The 12,058-nt window shown below is 27.4% G+C and overlaps 1 long non-coding RNA gene across 1 annotated transcript; it reads left to right on the top strand.

Annotated features, from left to right (window-relative positions):
- The first annotated feature begins 5,254 nt into the window (after positions 1 to 5,254).
- Positions 5,255 to 8,638, top strand: LOC103840743. The gene is made up of 2 exons (XR_004451700.1): positions 5,255 to 6,618; positions 6,801 to 8,638. It is a non-coding gene; the product is annotated as an uncharacterized LOC103840743 (long non-coding RNA).
- The last annotated feature ends 3,420 nt before the right edge of the window (positions 8,639 to 12,058 follow it).

The following is a 12,058-nucleotide window of genomic DNA, read 5'->3' as shown; positions in this document are numbered from 1 at the left end:
AAATAAAGAAAGATTAAAATCTAAATAGTATATGAAGTTTAACAAAACAAATATTAAAGACTCAAAGTAAGAAAAAAAAAGTCTAAATCACTAAATATTGTTAGTTTAAATTAAAATAATAAGGCTAAATCAAATTACAAATCATTTATATTTTCAATTTGTGACATTAGTAGAAGATAGTAGATTTTTTTTTACTGGAAATGAAAAAATAATAAGAAAATAATGTTTTTGGATCATAGTTTTGGACTGAAAATATATTCACAATTCCCCTAATTGGTATATAAATATTCATTTTTAATAACAACGTAATAATCTGATTGTATTTTTTTAAAAAATAGTAATTTTATACCAACTAATATATAATAATAAAATTTAAATAAATTGTGAATATATTTTGAGAATATTTTGATTATCATTTACACTGAGTTTTAATCCAGAATAATATTTTAACTGTAGCTAGATTGTAAGATATATTTTTTTATAAGTAAACAAATAATATAGTAATATTAATTGCTGACAAACAAATATGGTAATAATCATAATTTCATACAATTTTCAGTGTATTTGACACATACAACATTTTTAACGTAATTTTATTTAAAGCAATTAGTATTTAAATTAGCTTTACTTATTATAATTGTAAGAAATATGTTATAATCGAAAGAAAATATATTATAGGAGATTAAATAAAATATAAATAAAAACATCAATATGGTTTAAATAATACATATGACAAAGAAATATGCGATATGGAGATTAATAATATATATTTTTAATAACCTAAATATGTAACATAAGATATTTTGGATAATAATTAAGGTTTCACAAATTCTTTATTCATTTCACATTTGCTCACCATCCCAAATATATTTAAAATAGAAAAAAAAATTGTAAGTTTTACTCATTTCTAATTCAATTTACTATTTATATTTTTATTACATAGAAGTAATATATTGTAATATATATATTAAATACAACAGTATTAAAAGTTCAAGTGTACTTTTATAACATTTTTATGAAGTAATTTTATTTATTTATTTTGTTTAGGTTTTACTTTTTAAAAAAAATTAAAACAACTACTAAAGAATTTTAAAAGTTGTAGTATTGTATACAGTAAAAAACACATACATGTGCATCAATAAAAACTACAAACTAATTCACACAGCATAATTTCTACATCTATAGTCTAACCAATGATCACACCTTGAGTCCGGGAACTATTTGCCCTACAAAACATTTTAAATTTCGCAAACATAATTAATGGCCCGTATTTGTTTTGGGCTTTTGGTTCCCAGATTTACTGGAGCGGCACTGATCACAATAACCTCACTATATATATCGAACTAGGGATTAACCCGGACTACGCCCGGGATTTTTATTATTTTTCTAATTTAAGTTGTTAAATTATTTATATTTAAGGTATGATATATATATTTATATAAATGTTAAGATGCATGTCATAATTAAAATTTATTTTTAAATTTTAACACGTTAAATTAACATATTTTTTACTATTTAAATATCTTTTTTGTAATTTTGTTGGCTATCTAGTTATCATATTTAGCAAAACTAGCCGTTGAGTGTTGAAATAAATGTTTTAGATATTTAATTAAACTGTAGAGTATTTTCGGATCGACCACATGCTCAACAATCGATCCATCCGTAAAAAGATGGTCGATCTCCTTGGCCAGGTAAGTACAATTTTAGCAAAAATATCTTTGATTTTCAAATATTAAGTATATAACTATTCTTTTGAATATTGGTTTTTTGAATTGTATTTTTTGATTAAATTATTGTATTATAATGTTTATGTAAATATTTTTTGATGTTTGAATTTGTGTTGTTCGTATACTTAACCTAGATGATATTGCTGTTTAACAATTTATTGTTTTCTAGATATAGAAAATAATGATATATCAAAACATATCTAATACTTGTTAAATGATAGTATAATGTAAATTACTTCCATTATTTGAAAATAACAATTTGTTCTTTTTATTTTTATTTTTAATCAGAAATTATTTTTATTTAAAAACATTATTCATATATAACATAATAGTTTAAGTTTGGAAGATTAATCTATATATATAAATTTATGTATATTTTAAAAAAAAATAATTTAAGATATTATATATTGAGTAACTGAATAAAAGCTGAATTTCTTATCTTGAAAATCAAATATTTATAGTTTTGTCTTCATGTTATACTCACCAATCCATAATTGATATTTATAACTCAGTATGTTTCTTAAAAAACTTAGTTTTAAGTAATAAATAAATTTAATAAATTAAATTCATCCCCTATAATGTGCTGTAAACTATATTTAAAAACTCTCTAAAATTATATTTTAAGCATAATATTACTATTATTTAATTTAAGTTATTTTAAGCATAATATATGCTAAACCATCTTAAATTATATTTACAATAGGACCATCCTAAACCGGTTAATAAACCAAAAACAATACTAAACCAACATGAACCAATACCTGATTCGGCGAGGAAGGAAGTGTTTCGGGATAAACGCTTGAATGGTTATTAACTGTAATGGTTTGATCATGAAAGAGTTAATATGAATATTAACAATAAAATTATGGATTAGATTAATTTAAATTTGTAAGAATATCTTTGAGTCTAAGAAAAGCAATTCAATTCCCATGAATAAGTTTGGCTTTTGGAAGTTGCGGGTTTTCCAACAATGAATCCACCTAACAAAAAGTTTGTTGTTATAAAAAATCTCCTTCAAGGTCATTAAAGGTTTTTGGGACGGCAATATTTGATGGTGGAACCATTTTTTTGCTCGAGTGCTATGAAGTTTTTTTGATAGTGTGAGGTTGATGTTGATAGAATAATGAGTTTTATAGAGACTTTCTTGATGTAAAACTATATTTTTTTTGTTTAATGTGGTATTTTCATTTTTACATAATTTACTACCATTTTAAGATAGATGTCCATTTTATTTAATGTACTCTTTCCATTTTTTTGAAAACTGTGCATTTACTTATTATTGTATATATAATTCATATATTTATATATTTATAATATTTACTTATTATTTATTTTTCTATATATTTTGTATTTCTCTTTCTTATATTTTATATTTTGTTAATATCTATATTTTATATTTTAAGATATATGTTTAAATTTTAATGTATTTTTCCATTTTTAATGTAAAACGGCAATGTTTAATAGAAGAACTGGACAAATTGTCAAATAGTTATATTTATGTTTTTTTCTTTTTTTTATAAAATGGTAATGTTACATTATGGAGATAAACCGTTTTTTTTGTGAAAAATGGTAATCTTACATATGTTTAATGTTGTTTTTCCATTTTTTATGTTGTATGTTTACATATTATTTTTAAAAATGTAAAATAGTAATCTTACATATGTTTAATGTAGTATTTCCATTTTTATGTTGTATGTTTACATATATTTATTATTTTCGAAATTATATATAATGTTTTTTGAATTTTTTTATAAAACGGTAATGTTACATTATGGAGATAAGCCGTCTTTTTTTCAAGTGAAAAATGGTAATCTTACATATGTTTAATGTAGTTTTTTCATTTTTTATGCTGTATGTTTAAATATTATTTATAATTTTCGAAAATTAGTAATATTAAAATGTAAAACTATATTTTATGCCACGTGTCATCTTTCGGAAGAAGTTTTTTTTGCTTATGTGGACGCTCTATGGAGCCTCAAGATTATATAGCAAATTACATGAGTTCATGGATGTATCTACGCCAATTACTCTATATTTAATGTAGTATTTTCATTTTTTATGTTGTATGTTTACATATTATTTATTATTTTCGAAATTATATATAATGTTTTTTTTTACAAAATAGTAATGTTACATTATGGAGATAAACCGTCTTTTTTTAGTGAAAAATGGTAATCTTACATATGTTTAATTTTGTTTTCCATTTTTTATGTTGTATGTTTACATATTATTTTTTAAAATAAAAATGTAAAATAGTAATCTTACATATGTTTAATGTAGTATTTCCATTTTTATGTTGTATGTTTACATATATTTATTATTTTCGAAATTATATATAATGTTTTTTGACTTTTTTTATAAAACGGTAATGTTACATTATGGAGATAAGCCGTCTTTTTTTCAAGTGAAAAATGGTAATCTTACATATGTTTAATGTAGTTTTTTCATTTTTATGCTGTATGTTTAAATATTATTTATAATTTTCGAAAATTAGTAATATTAAAATGTAAAACTATATTTTATGTCACGTGTCATTTTTCGGAAGAAGTTTTTTTTGCTTATGTGGACGCTCTATGGAGCCTCAAGGTTATATAGCAAATTACATGAGTTTATGGGTGTATCTACGCCAATTACTCTATATTTAATGTAGTATTTCTATTTTTTATGTTGTATGTTTACATATATTTATTATTTTCGAAATTATATATAATGTTTTTTGTTTTTTTTATAAAACGGTAGTATTACATTATGGAATTAAGCCGTCTTTTTTTTTAAAAGTGAAAATGGTAATTTTACATATGTTCAATGTAGTTTTTCTATTTTTTATGTTGTATGTTTCATATTATTTATAATTTTTAAAAATTAGTAATATTAAAATGTAAAACTATATTTTATGCCACGTGTCATCTTTTGGGAGAATTTTTTTTCGCTGATATGGACGCTCTATGGAGCCTCAAAAAGTCTCTTTTATTGGTAATATTACATTATGGAATTAAGCCATCTTTTTTTTTAAAGTGAAAAATGGTAATTTTACATATGTTCAATGTAGTTTTTCTATTTTTTATGTTGTATGTTTCATATTATTTATAATTTTTGAAAATTAGTAATATTAAAATGTAAAACTATATTTTATGCCATGTGTCATCTTTCGGGAGAATTTTTTTTGCTGATGTGGACGCTCTATGGAGCCTCAAAAGGTCCCTTTTATTAGTAAGTTGGGAGAATTTTTTTTCGCTGATATGGACGCTCTATGGAGCCTCAAAAAGTCTCTTTTATTGGTAATATTACATTATGGAATTAAGCCATCTTTTTTTTTAAAGTGAAAAATGGTAATTTTACATATGTTCAATGTAGTTTTTCTATTTTTTATGTTGTATGTTTCATATTATTTATAATTTTTGAAAATTAGTAATATTAAAATGTAAAACTATATTTTATGCCATGTGTCATCTTTCGGGAGAATTTTTTTTGCTGATGTGGACGCTCTATGGAGCCTCAAAAGGTCCCTTTTATTAGTAAGGATTATTAGTCTGCACCGACTGTTTTGATTTTTCGGATTATGGCGGCCTAGTCCGTGGCGGACAGCGGTACTCAAAATTAAAATCCTAATCCAAACCATTTAAAGTTTGTAGGTATGCGGATCAATCCTCAGATTATATTTTAATTACAACAAACAATTTTCATGTTCGGTTGATCTTATGAAGTCCATAAGCCATAGCTAAAATTTAATGTCCGATGACCAAAAATGAAAAACATATAACAATTCGAAAACATAAACATCCCAATATATAAAAGGATTTGAGGGAGCCTTTTTAGACTATCCACATATGAATGGAAAATCATCCAATGAGAGGGTCAATGAGAGGGTATGATATTGCCACATCACCATGACTGAAATAGAGTGGATTTTCGTATGTGTTCTTTGAAAATTATCAAATAGGCACATTCCAGCTCATGTAGAGAAAGGACAAAAAAATCTGTATCGTTTCACGCCTCAGTTTCTTCCCCCAACTCTTCCACTTCATCTTCTTTGATGTCTGAATTTTATTTTGTGTAACTTTCTTAATCAATGATGATCTTAAAACTTTTTTTTTGAATGTTTCTTTCCACCTCCCATTGATCCCTCTCCTATATAAAGATCTACGTCTAAACCTAAATCACCCTAAATCAAAACCTACTCGAAGCTACATCAATGGCCATGAATGAGGGAGTAAGAGCTGATTGAACTACAATCGCATAGTTTGTTTGCCGAGAACAAAAAGGTAAATGGAACTTAGATCACTCATCTCATATTGGAATCTAATAATATGAAATTGTCCCTTTTATTTAGTTTTTCCCTTTTCAGTTTCATTGTGGAAAGAGGTAGAGATTGAAACAATTTGAGAGGTATGTCGTTCTCCTCTCATTTATTCTATGTTTTTGTTTACCACTCACACACCTTTCTAAATCTAAGAGCCATATGACAGAAACCATTCAAACCAATGAGCAGAGCCGCATGAGAACACCACTGCTGAAATTGCAATAGCTAATGGCAAGCCTGGAGAATTAACATAGATTTTTTATGTTGAATAATTTGACCCAAAGGAACCTCATATACTAGTAATTTTTGAACATCACAAAATCCTTGTTGCTTCCTTTTTTTATTTGCTTGACTGATCTTCCTTCCTGGGAAAAATAAAGTTACCGTTTTTCCATATTGTTTTTCATGCTTTGCAAATAGTCAATAGGGAGAGAGATTTTATACAACAGTTACAAATATATTGCTTAGACTGAGTTTCATATGTGAAGCCATGGCTCATGGGCAGTGGATGTTTCATAACTAACAGACAAGGGTTCTTTTCCTTGCTGGAACAATTCGTGTATAGTGAGGAAGCATACCAATAATGAGCAAGTAATGTGCTTTTCTACACCTTCGTTTTAGTACTTTTATGAAAGGTGCTTTACTTTTACATTTCATAACAAAAACTAAGACAACTAAATCCATATATAACCAAAATAATCTGAAATAGAAAGATGGACATTGAAGTATTGAAGGAATCTTGAGTGTCTGACCCGGTTCCATGAGTTTGTTAGGGGATAAGGCTGCGGAAATTGCTTGCCGAGTCATTCTTTCTGCTAAAAATGGAGCAAGAAGGAGAGTGACTGTCTTAAGGTTTTGGATTCAGATTCATGGTGGCTTAAGAGTCATTTCGTAGAATATGGAGTTGTTGTTGATTCAAAAGGCAATGCTGTTCACGAGGTAAATATTGGAAAGTTGTCAAATTTTATTTGACGCTTACACTCTCCTGCTTTGCATGATTATCTCAGTGTTTGGTACTTGAAGTGTGACTGCTTATTAGATTTTAGTCGTGTCCATGTTGGCGCCTTGGTCATACAGAAGAGCATATGTAATTGAGCTACAGTGTCACAATAGCAAAGTTTGTTTGTATTGTGTTTTGAGGACATGTGTTGACGTTGGAGCAATATTAGTGGAACCAGGTCATAAACTGAAGATTCGTACAGTAAGTTTTACCTCCATCTTTGTATTACAGATGTCTTGGTTATTTGATGTGCTTAAGAGTTTATCGGTGAGCTTTGGCTATAGCCTATAGATTCTGAATCTTCTTTTACATTCTGGCTGGATATGCGGTGCATGTTCCAGGAGAGTTTAGACTTCATGTGTGTTTTGAATGGGTGTTTAGAACTTATGCAAGCTGAGAATGTTGAAAAACTTATTTCGGCCAAGTCTTCTTCTCCTGCAGATGCTGCTTTGGAAGGGATTCACGCATCCTTTTGCCCACCTTTTAAAGGATAACTTAAACTTACTCAAGATCCATCTGTATCTCCATCTCGGTATCAATAAATTCTTGCATGCCAGCCTGAGCCAGTGATGCCCACTTTGAAACTTCCTCAAGAAGAATCAGCCGAGAATTTTATACTCTATGGCTACGTAAAAGTTCAATTGGAAGGTCTCCATTCTATTTGAAGATTGTATCTACATTTTATTCTATTTTACAAACAATAATTGTCGATCTTTTTCTTTTGTAAATATTCCGATGTATGACATTCAGAACAATCCTCCTTGATTATATTTTCTGATGTTATGTTCGAAATGACCACTGTCCAATATTTAAAAAGGTGACTATACAAAACGGTTACTTCTGTGTTACCATATTTCTTCTATGTCAATCTAGGAAGAACTTGAGAAAACTGAAATGCACTAAAGAGAAGTAGCAGCAGATTCGCGTTGCAACACTGACTGGCATTAATATGTGGACACTGACTTATCGAAAGAGCCCGAAGGGTAATCAATCCATCTGTAATCCCTTTTTAGTTTATGTGCACCTAATGTTTTTTAAAAAAATCGTATAATGAGCTCCAAATAGGGGGTTCTGGCTGACAATGATTTAAACCATTTAATTTCTACTTTATGTGTTTTTTATGACAAATAATTTTATTTTAATATAGATGAATTAAATACAAATTTACAACATATTTAATAGCCATAAATAGTTTAAATTATTCGTATTTAATTTAAATGAATCTTAGAGTTTTTCTGAAACCCTAAATAAAGAAAATAAAGAATATTTGAATTGTAAATAAGGCTCACTTATTATTTATAGTTTTCTCATTACAAAAATTTAAATTTGATTAATGATTTATATTTTATAATCAGTCAAAGCATATATAACATATATATTCAAATACCAAATAATTTAATTTAAATTATGACGTAAAGAAGAAAACTCGGGCGTAGCCCGAAACAAGCCCTAGTGCTTGTTAATAACTCTATTCATAAGCATATGTAGTTACACATACAAATATATGATTCCCTATTTGTGTGAATAAAGTTAACCTTAAAGAAGATACAAAAGATTATATAAAAGAACTACTTATCAATACCAAATACGAACCATTTGAATGTAAACTCAGCGAAAAACAAAAGAGACGAAGTGTTGGCGAAAAATAAAGTTGAAGCCTCAAAGTGAAGTCATATAAAACAAAAGAATCAAATAAAAAAAGATTCATTTAATTTAGAAAACCGCGGTAAAGTCCATAAACCGCATATATCAATCCATCACAAACCGCAAATCGTGGCGGTCTTAATCTGCTAAACCGCAGATATGTAAACAAGTACCAAAAAAAACTTGTTCTTCTTCTTCTATAGCATATGATTCTTCATTTCTTCTATGTTCTTACTTTCATGCTCCTTGTGGATGACAAAGCAGAAGATTTAGCATATCTATATTACTAAAATTAAAAACTAAAATATAATTAACCTTATTTTCAACAGAGTTATTGCATCTTTTTTTTACTTATCTTAACTACTTTATTAATTGCTCTTTTCTAAATACTTTGATATTTATTATAGAAATACAAAATAAAATTTACCTATTTTAAGTATTTTAGATATTTACATTCATTTTTCACACTTCTTAACTAGTCCACTAATTGTCTTTACCATAATAGTTATACATAATTTACTTTATGTGTTAACCATAATAAATCCACATTTTTGAATGATTTTTTCTATCCGTGAAAAGAATTCAAACCAGATAACAAAGAACTTTTTATTTGTTTACGTAATCAGTTAGGTGTGTGTATTCAGGTATCCGTTCGGGTATGGATCGGTTCTTTCAGGTATTGACTTTTTTGGGTTTTCAAATTAGGTTCCGTTCAAGTATTATAAATTTTTGGCAGGGGTACAAGTCAGATCTTTCCAGATCCGTGTGGATTCGGTTCTAATGTATAAAAATGTAAAAATGAATAAAAACGTATGTCTTAAAAAATTTTATTAAACAATTTATAAAAATGAAATCTGCGCCGACGCGCAGATTAAGCTCTAGTTTATTATTACAACTTACCGTAAGGTAGTAGGATTCCAGTGCCGGCTTTGGGGTGGTGCTGGAGGTGCAAGAGCACTGGGTCCTCATATTTTCATTATTATTTCTTTACTAATTTAAGGTCTTCATTTTTGAAATAGTTTTAAATTAAGGGTCCAATTTTTTAAATTATTCACTAACATAGGTAAACAAAATTTTGTATAGCACAGGGGCCAAATACTTTTTAAGCCGGGCCTGGAAAATTCAATACCTTAGGTGAAAGTGCAGATCAATTTCAACACGGGATAAAAAGCTCGCTTATACAAATAAATTAGGCTAGGCAGAAAGAAAATACCGATCACAATAACAATCTCAGACTCGCAAGGCTTGGCTCATTAGCTACATAGTTTGGGTTTAGGGCAAAGTGTATAGTTAAGGGAAGCCTGTGAAGCATTACTTTTTTTTCTTTTTTTTTTTATCATCAACTTACACAAACTCATATTGATTCCGTGAGTCAAACCGGAAGATCTGCATCCATGTGAACAACGAAAGACGGTTACTTCTTGATACTGTGTGCTAGGCTATCCACCTTTAAATTTGCGTCCTTGGTACATAAATGATCTCTGATCTGAGGAAACTTCCTTTCAGGGTCTCGATGTCTTCCAAATAACATGTAAAAGCTAACTATTCTTCTGGTTCCGAAACCATCTTCACCAATTGAGAACAATCCGTTGCAAAGGTAACCTGAAACTGAGATAAATTCCTCATGCATTCCATTGTTTAAAGTAGCGCTCCCATCTCCGCATGAAGAAGATAGAGATTAGCCCTAACATTTCACGCTCCCATCAACCCATCAAAACCTGCTAGAGTAGTACTAAATCAACCTTGTCCGGAAAAAAATATCATTCTCTTTCTGAGAACCATCTGTAAAATACCATCTTCCTGATATGGACGGTAGGGACACAGCTTCTATGTGTGGTACTGCCCTCTGTATGTTCTATATTTGTGCTTTAGCTCAAAATGTAGATTATCTTTTTTTTGTTTCTGCTAATTGAAGACTTGTGCAGATATAAAACCCCTTTTTCAGCTTAAAATGATATTATATTTATTAGATGAAAATCGGTTAAAAATAATATTAGATGTCCGAACCATAAATATTTTAGACAAATAGCCTTAAATAGCTTCAAAACATGTGTTTATTCTCAAAGTCTACAAAGGTCAAAGTAATCAAATTAGATTTTACTACATGGGTATGGGTATATGAGAATTATGTACCTTTAGGAAAAACTGTAAAACTCTTATAATAATATAAAAGTAAATAAATATTTCAAATTTTTTTTAAAAAAATCCTTTTTTTTCAAAAGTCTTTTGAAATAGGTTTTTCATTTTTTTATTTCAAAAACTTTTAGAAAAAAGACGAAGACTTTTCTGAATGTCCATGATATTTTCTTCAATTTAAGTTAAACTAGATTTTGACCCCGCGCGTCTGCACAGATATAAATTTTTAAAAATATGATGCTATTTGTTTTTTTTATGTCACTATTTAAGGTTGAGCAAAAAACTCGAATTCGAAGAACCGAACCGATTACAATCCGAATAAGTAATACTAAATCCGAACCGAAATTGATTTAATATCTGAAATATTCAAAATTTTGGTATTTGAAGAACTGAAACCTAATATGATCCGAACCGGAGTATTTTGGGCATCCAAACTAGATTTATATACTTATATACATTAATTATTTTTAGATTTAATATATATAAAAACATCCATAATATATATGATACTTTTAAGTTTGTTTAAATACTTGAAAATATATACAAATAATCAAACGTAAATATCTAAAATAGTTAATATATACTCAAAATTCCAAAATACTTAAATAATTATTAATTATCTATCCAAATATTAAACCAAACCAATTTATATGTTAAGTTAGGTACTCTGACATATGTTATTCAAATTTATATGTAATGTATTCTATTGTTTATAGATTTTTTTTAAATTAAAGCATATAATAAATTTTAAAATTTTTAAAATAATTTAAATTGATTATCCAAATCCGAACCGAATCCTCAAAGATCTTATTTTGGTTATTGGAAAATATGTTAGTAAAAATCAAATTTTGAATATATGTATATTTTTGAATGATTTTTTTATATAAATCAATTTTAAATTATTATTTTGATTTGAATATATATATCAAGTATCATAAGCCCATTAATTTTTAATATAATTAATGGACTTCCAATTTTTTTAATAGCATAAGTTCATTACTTTTTTTTCCTAACTAACTGATATCCATGTTTCAAAACTGCACTATTTTTTTAACTGCTATCTATATTGCCAAACAAAACCTTAAAGTACTTCTACTTTTATAAGATAGATACATATTTAAGAAAGCATTACGGAATATGTATAATATCTTTAAAATTATATTGATAAATATGTATAGTATCTACATAAAATTTAGGAAAACTTTTATAAATCTGTATTTAAAAATATATTCTTAAATGTGTATTCACGAA

The sequence above is a fragment of the Brassica rapa genome, chromosome A09, assembly GCF_000309985.2.
Source record: "Brassica rapa cultivar Chiifu-401-42 chromosome A09, CAAS_Brap_v3.01, whole genome shotgun sequence".
Taxonomy (NCBI): domain Eukaryota; kingdom Viridiplantae; phylum Streptophyta; class Magnoliopsida; order Brassicales; family Brassicaceae; genus Brassica; species Brassica rapa.
This window is presented reverse-complemented; position numbering and strand designations above follow the sequence as displayed.